This window comes from Sapajus apella, unplaced genomic scaffold (genome assembly GCF_009761245.1).
Source record: "Sapajus apella isolate SASKATOON/1434 unplaced genomic scaffold, GSC_monkey_1.0 scaffold127, whole genome shotgun sequence".
Lineage (NCBI taxonomy): Eukaryota > Metazoa > Chordata > Mammalia > Primates > Cebidae > Sapajus > Sapajus apella.
In genome coordinates this window covers 2796418-2810112 of record NW_022437067.1, presented here as the reverse complement: position 1 = coordinate 2810112, position 13695 = coordinate 2796418, and the positions used below count along the sequence as shown (strand labels likewise).

Below are 13695 nucleotides of genomic sequence, written 5' to 3'. Positions count from 1 at the left end.
CGTCCTCCTGTGCACAACCCACCCCTCACCATTGTGGCTCATAGACTGAACAGTCTGAGTATGTGCTCAGTACACGCACATACTGAGCACCTACTGAATACCAGACCCTGTCTTGAGCCATTGGGAGGAAGCCGAGCTCACACGCAGCCCCTGCCCTCTAGAAGAAGTGACAGGGTCAGGAGAAGAGGCAGGGAAAGTTGAATATAAACCATGTTTCAGGGCACCGCTGGATGCCTACAGCATGGGAGACAGAACAGAGGCTCCGGATTGAGGGAGCAAGGATTCCAGGATCCAATGAGTAGTCTAAGCTCCCAGGCCCCCTACTTTGTTATGTTGGGGGAAAATGAAATGAGGGACCCTGTAGACTCTTACTAGGGCAAACAGCGAGGTGGCCAGGGACGCCCTTCCCAGCTGCGCTGGACCCAGCAGCAGTCAGTGGGGAGAAAGATCCTCCTTTCATGCCAGACCACCGATTTCCAGCTGGGCAAACTGAGACCAGGAGAGGTGAGGAGCAAGGTCAAGTGCCCTCAACCCTCTTCCAGTCCCCTGTGAGTTCCTGAAGTTATCCTTGGAGAAGGGAAGTCCCCACTTCCTCACCCTCAGCTCCAACATTGCTTACCAGGAAGTTCTTCCTCAGCCCCGCTCAGCCCCTCCAGCTGGGATGTCCCTGAGAGCTTCTCTGACAGCCACGGTCTGACTGGGCTCCAGGAGGCAGGACCCTGGCACTCGGGCTGGTAGAGCCATCCCAAGAGCCCGTGGCCTCTGCCGCACTCACGCTTCACTCCCTGTTCTTTCAGCCACGCAGCCAGAGACCACGCACATCTGCCCACTGCCTCATGCAACATTTAGTGAGTGTCGACGCTGAGTCAGCTTTCAGGCTGCGAACTAGAGAGAGAGGAATGACCCAGCCTTGTTTACTCCATGATGAAAGAAAACCTCTTCTGCCAAACTCCTGGGAGCTCACAGAGCTTATGGTCACATCACTCTCCTTATTGCAAGGTCCCCTCCCCTCCCCATTCGGTAGCCCCATCTCCACTGCAAGAGCTCCCTATTCCCATGTCAATAGTCCCCTCCCCCACTACAGTCATCCCCTCCCCCACACAAGTCCCCTCCCCCACGGCAATAGTCCCCTCCCCCACAACAGTAGCCCCTCCCCTGCTGCAATATGCCCTTCCCCACTGCAGTCAGCCACTCTTCTTTGCAGTAATCCTTTTGAATGGAGTTTCTCCTTCCTAGGCCCAGATTCCGGTTTTATTGGTGAAGCTGCAGTCCTCTCCAGGGAGGTGGCCTGCGGGAAAGGAGGAACTGGCCGTGGGCAGTGTCGAGGCGGGGAGGGTGGTCCAGGCAGAGTGAGGTGGGCGCTGTGTGCAAATGGAAACAGGGAAGGGGAGCGGGGGGTGGTGTGAGGGGAGAGCAACAGAAGCCAGGAGGCCTGGGGGTCACAGGCAGGGGGCGTGCAGAGGAATTTCAACCAGAGTCAGCTTCGCCCTGGGTGGCAGTGGGGACGCCACCACTGGGGGCTGTGGCACTGCCCAGGCAGGAGCAGGAGAGGCGTGGGCCAGGGTGGCAGTGGCGGTCCCAGGACTCACTGCAAAGTAGAGACAGGAGTGGGGAGGGGTGGAGGAGGTGTAAATAATGACTACATTTTTTAAGTGAAAAGAGAAAGACTGGCAGAGGAAAAAGGTATCTTGTCACAGACTGGATAGGCAGAGTTCTGCTGCTGTAACAAAAGCTACAAGTGAAATTCAGCTGCTCCATGGATCACTTGGTCGTTGCTACAATGCGGCTGTCTGACAAGCCACTCCGAAACGCAGCGGCTGGCGACAAGGGCCAGTTCCTCAATCTCGGCCAGGATCTGGCTGTGGGTCATCTGGGCCTCCCTGGGAATCCACATTCCCTGGAAGGGCTGTGCCTGGGGCACGTTCTCCCCAGGCAGGTGACAGGAGCCCCAGAGGGCAGGACACGACCAGCCCCAGGAGCACAGCTGAGACCTAAAACCTCTGCCTGCGCAGCGGCTGCCAAAACGTCCTTGGCCAAAGTGGGTCGTATGGCTAAGCCCGGCCTCGGTGGTTTGGGGAACACATCCCAGGTACTCGTGTGCACCGGACACTCACCAGCGGAGGGACACACTGAAAACAGAATGCAGAGAAGAGGAGGAGAATGCAGGGAAAGAGGCAGGGCAGAAGGAAACCCGTGAGCAGGAAGGTCCCGGGAGCCCAGGACAGAAGGGACAAAGGGCCAAGCGGGAGAAAAGCGATGAAGAGGAAACAGAGGAGGAGGACAGAGGGCCGGTCCCTTGCTGTGGCCAGGGGCAGGTGGGTGGTCAAGGTGCAGCCTCAGCAGTGGCAGGAGGAGAGGCAGGGGGGTGGGGGCAGCCAGGTCTTCAAAGGACGCTTGCTGCAAAAGGGAGCAGAGAAATAGGGCCACAGTCCACAGGGGCATGGGGTCACGGAGGCCTCCTACGCCTGGAGAGGAGGATGAATGCTGATGGGAGTGACCCAGAGAGGGGCCAGACCTGGAGAGACCGGAGAGGAGAGATGATTGCAGAAGCCATGGGTGGAGCTGGGGCTGAGGGCAGAGCCCGGAGAGGCGGGAGCAGGGTGGAGCCGGCCGAGCCCGAAGCAGAGCGGGAGGGGGGGACCCTGCTGTCCGTCCTACGCACACACCACTCCCTGCTTCAAAGCAAACCACCATGGCACGCGCCTACCTAGGTAACAAACCTGCACATCTGCACGTGGACCCTGGAACTTCAAAAAGAAAAGTTGGAGAGAAAAAAAAAAATACTGTTATGCCTGCAGGAGGAGTCATGTCTGGGTCACAGCATCCAGTACTCCACTAAGAGGCAACATTATCCAGGAGGGAAAATGAGCCGCTTTCAACCCCCTGAAAACCCTTGGTTGGTAATAAATCCTGCAAATGAGCCAGCTGCTCTGCTGGGCTGAGAAGTGAGGAGAGGGAGCTGGCTTGGGTGGTCTGTTTCCATTCGGTGTCATCCCATCGCCTCCACGTTCTCCCCAGCTTCCCACGTCCCCTCCCCGTGTGGTTCCAGGCTGGATTCGGCTCTGGGCAGCCGTCAGTCTCCGGGGGTTCCCAGGCGTTCCCTGGGAATGGCTCACGGGGCGCTGCAGGCTGCCAGGGGCATCTTTGGGGCTCCCTTGTCATCTCTGCATTTCTGGGTGGCCTTCACCACTCCTTTCCAATGTCCGTGCGAGCCTTGAATTTCCTGGATGAAGTCAATCTCTCTCCCTTGCGCTCTTGCTCGCTCTCTGTCTCTCCTCTAAATGCTGAGTGTGGCTCCTGTTCTTCTGCCCAGACCTGTGTGGATAGGAGCAGTGATAAAGTGAGAGGGAAGGGGGGCTCCAGGGCTCCTGGGGGAAACGCTGAAGGACATCGCTTGCCTGTGGGCGCACACCCCCTAAGGTGTCAGGAAAGGGATGGGATGGACGGAGAGGCACCGTGGCAGCCTCCGCCCGGGGTCGGTGCTGCACACTGAATGTCTGTGTCCCCCACAAATTCATGTGCTGAAACGCTCACCCCCAAGGTGATGAGGTGATGGTGTTGGGAGGTGGGGCATTTGCGAGGTGATGGATTAGACCATGACGGGGGAGCCCTCATGATGGGATTAGTGCCCTGATAAGAGACTCCAGAGAGCTTGCTCCCTCCCTCTCTCTGTCTCTCTCCCTTCCTCCCCACCTCCCTCCCTCTCTCTCTCCCCTCCACCTGCCCCGTTTGAGGATACAGCAACAAGTGGCCATCTGCAAGCCCTCACCAGACACCAAACCTGCCAGCACCTTGATCTTGGATCTCCAGGCTCCAGGACTGCGCGAAGCAATGCTTGCCGTTTGAGTCCCCGGGTTGTAATCATTTACAGCATCCCCAACTAAGACGATCAAAGCACGCCTTCCGTAGTACAGAAGATTCCGATGGTCATGAGGCCAAGCAGCCGAAGACTACCTTTCCCAATATTCCTCACAGTGATTTGCTGCCATGTGACTAGATACTGGTCCCAAGCCAAGCTGAGCGGGGTGCTGTGAGCAGCATCTAGGCCCTGTCCCTAAAGCGGGAGGCACAAGCTCTCCCTTTCTTCTTCCTGCTTGCCACCTGCTGGAATGCAGAAATGATGACCAGAGCCAGGGCAGCCACATTGGACTCAAAGACAGAAGCCACCTGCTGGGCACAGCAGGGCCTCAAGAGAAAAGACGCTGGCTCCTTGCCACTGTGGAGTTGCCATCTCAGCCCCGGGTTGCCTGTGTTTGGACTGTTGTTACATGCATGAGAAATAAGCTTCTATGTCATCTTGACCACTGTGAAACTCCTTCTTGGTTACCGCGGCTGGAGTGCGTATTTTAACTCATGCAGAGATGCCTCATCCACTCCGGATGGCTTACGTTTAAATGTTCTTTGCAGAGACATGAACTGTAATCATTCTACAATTTTTAAAAATCTATTGTCCCTTGGTAGTGCTGCTGCGAATTTCTGTTTCAGAAGGGAAAATAGCACATTATTGTCTATAACTAGTGAAAATGTCTACTATTATGTGAGTGTATATTAGTGAAGGTAATGCCAACCGTTCTAATAGAGCAAACCTAAAAATATACAATGGCCCAGCACAACCCTGCTTTGTATTTTGCTTGAATAAAGTCCAACTGGGTGTTTCTGATGAGCTGGTGGGTCTCCTTCAAGCTCGGTTCAGGGCAATCCCATTTCCCGGGCAACAGGGCCCCTTCCTGGGTCATCTCCATCCAGTCACTAGGTGGGGAAGGGAGAGAAGGCAATGCCTTAGAGGGGAGGCCTAGAAGAGGCACACATCGCTTCCACCCGCATTCCTCATCCATAGCTCAGTCACATGGCCCTCCTAGACATAATAGAGTCTGGAAATGTGATCCCTGCCTGAAAAGCCAATTCCCAGTAATGTCCCTGCAGCTCAGATGGAGAGCGTAGATCTTTGGTGGCTCAATAGCCATCTGTCATGACTGCGAAGAGCTCTACAGCAGTTCCAGCAATTTATGGTTAAAAGGAGCTATGTAAAAATAAAGGTACATTCACGCATGCCCACATCAAACACCATCCATGCTCTGCTGTTTACCCGAAGGAGACAAGCCAGTGACCTGCCCCAGACATAGCTCCACGCAGCTGAAGTAAGAAGCTGTCTCTTCTGCAGCAGACTCACCTGCCAGAGTCTGTTGCTGTTCCCCTCTGAGGAAGAGAGGGAGTGACTGCTTCTTCTCGAATGCCACAAAAGGTTCATGTGAGGAGGGAGAAATCAGACTGTGGTTGCTACGGGTATTTTCAAGCTGGAAGGGGTTCTCCAGTTCACATAATGTCTTCATTTTCATCCTACTTCTGTCTTGTCCAGAAGAAAATTTTTTGTGTGAAAAATCAGACCTTGGCAATGACCTTGAGCAGTAACTTATAAATAACTCCCACAAGCTTAGCATTCCAATAATGGAACACTAGGCATAAAGGGGTTAAACTTAACTTACAAATATAACCCAGATATAAGCTAGGGCCCCATGTGGTCCAGTCTCAGAAATAAAATTCAAAGAAGTACAATACAGCATCAAAGGTAGTGCTAAGCTGTCCTCAAATCTCTTCAGGAAAATGGTCATAGATTTAACTCTTTTTTTTTTTTTTTTTTTGAGACAGAGTCTCATTCTGTTGCCCAGGCTGGAGTGCAGTGGCACGATCTTGGCTCACTGCAACCTCGACATCCTGGGCTCGAGCAGTCCTCCCACCTCAGCTTCTTGAGTAGCTGGGACTGCAGGCATGTGCCACAACACCCTGCTAACTTTTCTTTTTTTTTTTTTGGTAGAGATAAGGTCTTGCTATGTTGCCCAGGCTAGTCTCAAACTCCTGGCCTGAAGCAATCCTCCTGCCTCAGCACGGATCTAACTTATAGCCCACGGCCATACGTCTTTCCTCCCTCCCCTAATTCTCTTCCTCCTGTATCTTTCTCAGGGCATCTCACAGGGCAAGTTGCAGAAACCCTCTCTGATACCCCCATTCACCTTCTCCTCTCCCCGACTACTTCTTTTCCTCGTATTTCTTATAGAGACAGATTTAGCCTCTCAGATACTTTTTTTAATGGACTTTATATTTTTAGATCAGTTTTAGGCTCACAGCAAAATCGAGCAGAAGGTACAGAGAGTTTCCATGCACTGTCTATCCCCACACACACAGCCTCCTCAACTGCCAATATCCTCCACCAAATAGTACACTTATCACAATTGATGAACCTACATTGACACACCATTATCACTGTATTAGTCCATTTTCACACTGCTAATAAAGACATACCTGAGACTGGGCAATTTACAAAAGAAAGACGTTTATTGGACTTACAGTTCCACATGGCTGGGGAGGCCTCACAGTCATGGCAGCAGACAAAAGAAGACAGCGTGTGCAGGGGACTCCCAGTCACAAAACCATCAGATCTCATGAGACTTGTTCGCTGTCAGAACAGCCAGGGAAAGACCCGCCCCCATGATTCCATTGCCTCCCACTGGGTTCCTCCCACAGCACATGGGAATTCAAGATGGGATTTGGGTGGGGACACAGCCAAACCATATCAATCACCCTAAGTCCATAGCCCACATTAGGGCTCATGGTTGATGTTGTACAGTCTATGAGTTTTGATAAATGTTTGATGACATGGACCTGCTACGACAGTATGATACAGAGGCATTTCACTGCCCTAAAAATCCCCTGTGCTCCACCTATTCATCCCTCCTGCTCCCCAAACCATGGTGTTACTGGAAAAGGTGTCTGGATCCAGACCTCAAGGGAGGGTTCTTGGATCTCATGCAGGAAGGAATTCAAGGCAAGTCACAAGGTACGGCGAAAGAAGCATGTTCACTAAAAGCTACTCCAGGCATTTTGTGGGGCCAAGGCGGGCAGATCACAAAGTCAGGAGATTGAGGCCATCCTGGCTAACATGGGGAAACCCTGTCTCTACTAAAAATACAAAAAATTAGCCGGGTGTGGCAGCAGGTGCCTGTAGTCCCAGCTACTCAGGAGGCTGAGGCAGAAGAGTCACTTGGACCTGGGAGGCAGAGGTTGCAGTGAGCCAACATGGCGCCACTGCACTTTACACTCCAGCCTGGGTGACGGAGCAAGACTCTGTCTCAAAAAAAAAAAAAAAGGAAAAGAAAAAATTTACTCCGTTACAGAGCAGAGGACCTTCTGAGAGAATGTGCCATCTTCGTTGTAAGTTTTTCTTATGTAGGGGTCTTGTCTATGTAACCACTAAACCAAGCTACGACCCTGTGAGTGAGAGCAGACAGCGTGACAAAATTTATTACGCTATTGATTTAAAGAAAACTATCCTTGACAGTCTAATGCATGGGTACATCAAAGAGTAATTATAGTTATCTTGAAAGCACATATAGTTATGGGTGTTGCGACATTGGGTGTTGCGACAACTGGGCTTTCTATTGGTTTAGGAGTTTGTCCTTGCAGGCAGTACAAGCTGCCTCCTTAGCTGTGAACGTCTTAGGGCCAGGGGTCATGACTGGCAAGGAACGTGCCTTGTTAGTTTCAAGACAAGGTAGATTTTTCAGTGGTGTCACTCTGGGTCTCCTCAGCTCCTGCTTCCCTAACACTGGCAACTCCTCTTTTGTCCCCATACTTTTTCCTCTCTGGGAATGTCACAGGGTTGGAGTCACAGGGTGTGTCGCCTTTCCAGATCGGCCTCTTTCACTCTGTGATCTGCGTTTCCGGCTCCTCCATGTCTTCTCATGGATGGAAAGGTGACTTGTTTCCAGCACTGAATAGTATTCCACTGTCCAGGTGGATGTGCCACAGTTTACTTCACAGTCACCTGCCGGAGGACATCTCGGCTGCTTCCAAGTCACAGGGATCATAAATAACACTGCCATCATCGTCCGACGCATTTTCAGGCTTCTCTCCACTTTAATCATCCTGCGGATTCCTCTTCACGCTGACATCACAAAGACAGGACCCCTGAGGGACAGAGGAGAGCAGACCAAGGCAGAATCCCCTGCAGAGGGAAGGCGGGGGAAGGCTGGGGACCTCCTGGGGGGACAAGTCTCGTCCTGTCACCAGTGCACACAGCTCATGGAGACCACGTCGACACCGGCCTAAGGAACGCAGCAGCACAGCTGTGAGATGGAGCCCGCGGGAGATGAATCCTTATGCGAGCTGTGTGTGTCAGGCTCCTAAGTACTTGCCAGGGAGGGTCCTCCAAACTAGCTCCAGGTCCTCAAAATTAGTGTCCAGGCAAAGAAGGCACACCTCCTGGTTGTTAAGACTTCCAGGCACAGGACCCTGACTCTGGACCAGATACTCCTAAGGGCCACACACCCTGCATGCTACCTGATTCCCCATCTACCTTCGCTGCACAGAAAGCAAGAAGTGACTTATGAAGCTCGTCTGAGTTCGCACAGCTGGCAGATGGCTGAGCCACGACTCACACACAGGTCCATCCACCGCCAAAGCTGGAGATCTCAGGCACCCTTCTAAGGTCTGAAAGGGAAATAAATCCCTTAACCAGGAGCCTGTGTGACGGCATTCCCACCCTCTGCTGTCCCACCCCCGCCAAGGACCCGTTCGAAGGCTGGTCACGCCAGTCACTGCAATCCACATGGAGCGCAGAGATGACAGTTCTAACAAGCATTGGCCTTCTAGCCCAATCCCGCTCTGCGGACGGCAAGACTGAGGCCAACCCCACACTGTGGAGGGAAAGACTGAGGGGCGGAGAGGATGTTGGTTTGCTGCAGATGATCCAGACTCTAATTTCTGGGCTGACGCTAACTCATCAGGAACGTTGATTTCACCAAGTGTATGGAGTGGCTTCTCCATCCGCGTGGCTTTACCCTGACCTCACACCAGTCCCACAGCCCAGGTGCGGGGCCGAGCACTCCCCTCTGCCTCCTCCTTGGATTGCAGGAACCATGTCTCGCTTTATGAAACAGGTGCCATTTGGGGAAGACTCGCATTGTCAGGAGTGCTGTGGACGCTCGGGGCTGAGATCAACATGATGATGATACCAGGGGAGGGAACATGTGCTTTTCAGGAGGTAAATCACACTCTGCAAAGAGCCTATTGATTTGTGCTTTTTCTCGGCTGGTAAAAGCCGGGGAGGCTGCCTTCGCTGTGATATTTCTGCCAGTTCTCATCCCCAGTGGGAAGAGGAATTGCCTGTGTTTGCTGAAATTGAAGCCAAAACCCAGCCGGTGCAGATTGGTGGAGGGGAGCTGGGAGCAGGTGGGAACTGAGGTGTGGAAGGGGACCCAGGCCACAGGGCAGGGAATGAGGGGAGGAGGGACCCGTAGCATGATTTGGGAAACAGCTGTCTCAGGCCACATCAGGACCATGGAGGGTTTACTGGGAGTGGGTGGACCTACCATAGAATGAGGTCGTGAAAATCAGCTGCATGGAGGAACCGGGGGAACCAGAGGAACCGGAGCAACGGGAGGCCAGCATGTTAAGTGAAATAAGCTAAGCAGAGGAAAATGAATAGGGCATGTTCTCACTCACACAGGGGAGCTGGAAGGTGGATGGCATGGAAGTAGAGAGTGGACTGTGGGTACCAGAGACCGGGAAGGGGAAGGGCGTGGGGGGGTGAAGAGAGGGCGATTGATGGGTACAGACACATGGTTCGACCACGAAATAAGGCCTCGTGTTGGAGCAGCCCAGTGACTATGTTCACAGTAATCCATCGCACATTTCAAAACAGGCAGAGAGAGTGATCTGACTGTCTCCAGCATCAACAAGAGGCCAGTACTGAAGGTGAGGGATGCCTTATCTATGATGATTGGATCTTTACAAATTATACAAATGTATTAAATTTGCATATACCCAGAAACTGCTTACACCTATTATGCACCAATAAAAAAGAAATAAATACTTTTTTTTAAGTGAGTTAAGGTCCCTTTGCCTTGGATCCCAAGTCTTGGAAACAGGCCCTGATGCCTTTAGAAAACCCCAAAGGGAACAGGGCCCTTCTGTGAAGTTGAGCTGGTGAAAAACCACCCTGATCTTCAAAACTGGGCAAACGGGGGTGTGTTTCTCAGGCCAAACTCTCGCCTTTGTCCTAGAAACTGGGCCACACCTATGGTTCTGATGGGCTGCACCTTGGGCTTCAGGTTCCAGATCCCACACTCCTCCCGGGGCCTATTAAAACACCACAGCATCCCCAGGAAGCCTCTGCAGGCCTTAGACAAAGCTCTGCCTCTCACTGGACATTATTCTTGACCTCGACCTTGCTTCTGCCCTGGGCCCCACTGTGGGTTTGGGATTTCCTAGTGGTCCCTGTATCTCCCGAAAGGGACCCCTCCTGGATGCCCCATCAGCCTGCAGGTCCATGTACCAGACCTGGCCCTGGCTCTGCTGGTCCTGAGCTCAGCCCTGAGGATTAACTGGACTGGCCCTGGGTGCCCACGTGCCATCTTGCCCACCCATGCTTCATACATGTCACAAGCCTCACCCTCTCTTGGGATGAACCAGCTCATCATCCCCTGGCCCCTGGCTGTTGGGAATGCCGTCTCCATCTGGGAATGTGCCAGCCTCAGTTTCCTTCTCTGTACAGTAGGAGCCAAAAGCATTTTGCAGACCTCGGTGCAGATCAACCCTGCAACAAGGGGCAGAAGAGGCACCAAAAGGGCTTTGTGGCCAGCAACATGCCAGGCCGGTGCACCTTGTTGATGCAGTCGACACTGCAGGGGTGCGGGAGGCGAGGACCCATGCAGGGGTACCATCACAGGCCATAGGAGGGACAGCTCCAGGGACAGAGGCAAGGTCCACTCCACCCTGATGGTGAGGGGACAAGTCCATGGCCAAGCATCTTGGGAGCCATTATCTCTGCTACATGCCGTGCAGAGGTGCCCTCTGGCAACAGGTGCAGCTCTGGGCACAGCCAATGCAAACACAAGAGAAAGAGCCAGCCAGGAGGGAGCATCTGTCCAGGCAGGGAGACAAGGGAGTGGCGTCGGACAGGTGGGCCAGGCACAAGTCCCCAGCAGGACCCCGCAGGAGGGAGCAAGGCTGGGGGAGGGATGGGGCACTGAGCAGCCCATGCTGGAACAGTCAGGAAACCTCCCAGGCGGGCATTTGAGCAGAGGCCCTGGCCAGTGGCAGGAGAGAGCCTGTGGGAAGAGTGAGACTTGGAGGGGCTGGGGGCTGTGCCCACCAGTTCCTTGCCCTGTGGTATCTTTGTCCAGCTTTGGAGCCCAAGGATCACTGGACTCAGACGATGCTGGGAAGCATTTTCTCCTCCCATCTTTTGGAAGCGTTTGTGAAGATTTGATATTAACTCCTCTTCAGATGTTTTGTAGAATTCAGCAGTGAAGCTGTCTGCAGGGCAGAGGCCTGTGAAAGGTGCCCTGGCATGTTCAAGGCACAATGATAAGGAGGTCGGTGCCCCTGGGGACAGAGGAGGGCAGCCGGCAGCGGGCAGCAGGCCTCATGCGGGTCCAGCAGGGTGCGGAGCCTGGAGGGTGCCGTGCAGAGGAAGTGACAGGGCCCAGCTGTGTAGCAAGGAAGCCCTCTGGCCCTGCGCCACGGCGTAAAGGCTCTCATGGGAGAGGAACAGAGGCCAGAGGGCAGGTGCTACCAGTGGCGTCCGCTCTTACCTGATTGCACACGTGAGCTCATCAGGGTGGGCTCTGGGTCCCCTGGAGGAGTCAGGGTCAAGTCCCAGCACTGGCCTGAGGTCAACTTGGAGAAAGACCATGTGTCTGGCACCTCCCTCCTTCCCAGCCTCCTACCCCACCTGACCTCCACAACCCACCCCGCAACCCTGAGGACTGTCCCCAACCCCCCAGGGACTCCAGGGGGAGTGTGTTTTGTGCCGTGCAGAAAACAAGCCAGGCTCACTGCAAACCACGACAGCCCCTTCAAGCTGTCAGAGTCCCCGCATGTGGGGTGAGAAGGGGGAAAAAAGACAATTCACAATTGCAAATTGGAACTCCTCTCTCGGAGCAGAGCGATAATCCAGCTCGGGAGACAGATGGTGAGGAAGCGTTCCAGGAACGTGTTACAGCACATCGCTGCCTAGCAGAGAGAGGCTCCAGGAAGGACCCGGTGCCTGCCATCGCAACCTGGGGGGCTCCTGGAGGAACGCTGGGGACAAGGTGGCTGTCCTGTCACCTCGCTCTTGTCTCTGCTCCCACCTCTCCCCACTGTGCAGGATTCAGGACCACAGGCGCCCAGACACAAAGGCACAGAGCCACGGAAACATGAGCTCCATGCTGTGCAGCTGCTGGTGGGTGGGGCAGGGAGAGAGACCAGAGTCCCCTTCTCTGCTGCCATTTAAATAAAAGACAAGGAGGGCGTCGAGGACGAGGTCAAAACTCACTGTGGTCTATACCACGGCACAGATCCCGACTCAGGGTGGGGACGTGTGAGAGGGACAGAAGGAGAAGAAAAAACACAAGGAGGGCGGAGGAGGCCCCTCCGCTTCACGTGAACGGGAACAGGTGTGCGGGAACCCTGGCATGTCTGGCGCCTGGCGTGGCAGGCTCCCATGCTGGATTCCGCCAGTGCTGCCAGCGAGGCCTCCCTCACTCCCCAAATGCTGCTCTTTTCATGGGGGAAACAAAGATAGGGCAGACGCTGAATGAACCAATGTTTTTAAATGCCCACGGTGTCATTATTTCTTCCGGAAGTTCGTTCATTTACGTGATGATCTGAGGGCCTGTCACTCACTGAGGCCAGAGTGGACCCTCAGAGGCAGGTGGCAGTTCAGGGTCCAGGGCCTGAGGTGCAGGGATAGACAGAGCCTGACAAGGCCAGGACACAGTGCGCTGGGTCCAGGCTGGGGACAGGGGTGGCCAGGGCAGCAAAGGACAAGGAGACAGCCTGGCAGACACCAAACCCTGGACCGGGCTGGTCTCGGGGAAGTGCGGGTGTGGAGGGAAAGAACGTTTCCTGCAGACAGAACGCAGGCTATGGCCAGGGGACAGCTCACGGTTCAGCCAGGCTACAGGGACTCCAGAAGATTCTATGGCTGAGTCCTTCCTGCAGACTGGAAAGCCTCAATAAGCTGCTAACAAAAAGCGTCAGCAAACCACCAAAACCCAAACACAGGCGTACGGATGCCATGGGCGGGGGGGCGCCAGGGACAGCGAGCTGCTGGAAAATGGAGAAAGGAGAGGGTGGGCCACGGGGCTCCTGAGCATGGACCGGCCCATTCCCCTTTCCCACTGGGCTTCAAGGCCAAGGGAGCATTGGTGCCCTGGCCTGAAGTCAGTGAACACAAAAGCAATGACGATCCGAAAGGTTCTCAGGATCAAAGGCCCCTCCGTGAGCTCTCCAATATTTTCAGCATAAATCCAATAAATGTCAGAGTTTTGGTTTTTCTTTTAAGACACCACCCGTTTCTCCCTATGGAAAAGGAAAATGATGACTCCTGCTAAAAAGGGAAAATTTAAAAACCCCTGAAATATCACCTGAGGTGCACGTTGAAGCTGTTCTGAGCCACGCTTGAATGTGAACGGAGCCAGCCTCTTCACCCTGCAGGAAGGTCTTGGAAAGAAAAAGCGAGGCCCAGGCTCCCCGGTGGCTACAGCTCTGGGCTGCGTGCCCCCCGGCCTCCTCTCCCAGCTGTGACTGCCTCGAAGGGCAGACCCCAACTCTTCCCAAATGCTGAGCGGGAGGGGCCCTGGTGCCGAGGGCAGAGCAGCCCACTGGACCTCAAGCCGCCCCCACCCCCATCCCCACCCTCCCCCTCCCACC

At 54.2% G+C, this 13695-nt stretch overlaps 1 long non-coding RNA gene across 1 annotated transcript in view; it reads right to left on the bottom strand.

Annotated features, from left to right (window-relative positions):
* Positions 1-4422: 4422 nt before the first annotated feature.
* Positions 4423-13695, bottom strand: part of LOC116539253 — an 11214-nt gene continuing 1941 nt past the window's right edge. Inside the window, exon 3 of the long non-coding RNA XR_004263967.1 lies at positions 4423-4749. This is a non-coding gene — a long non-coding RNA (uncharacterized LOC116539253). The remainder of the gene's footprint in view (positions 4750-13695) is intronic.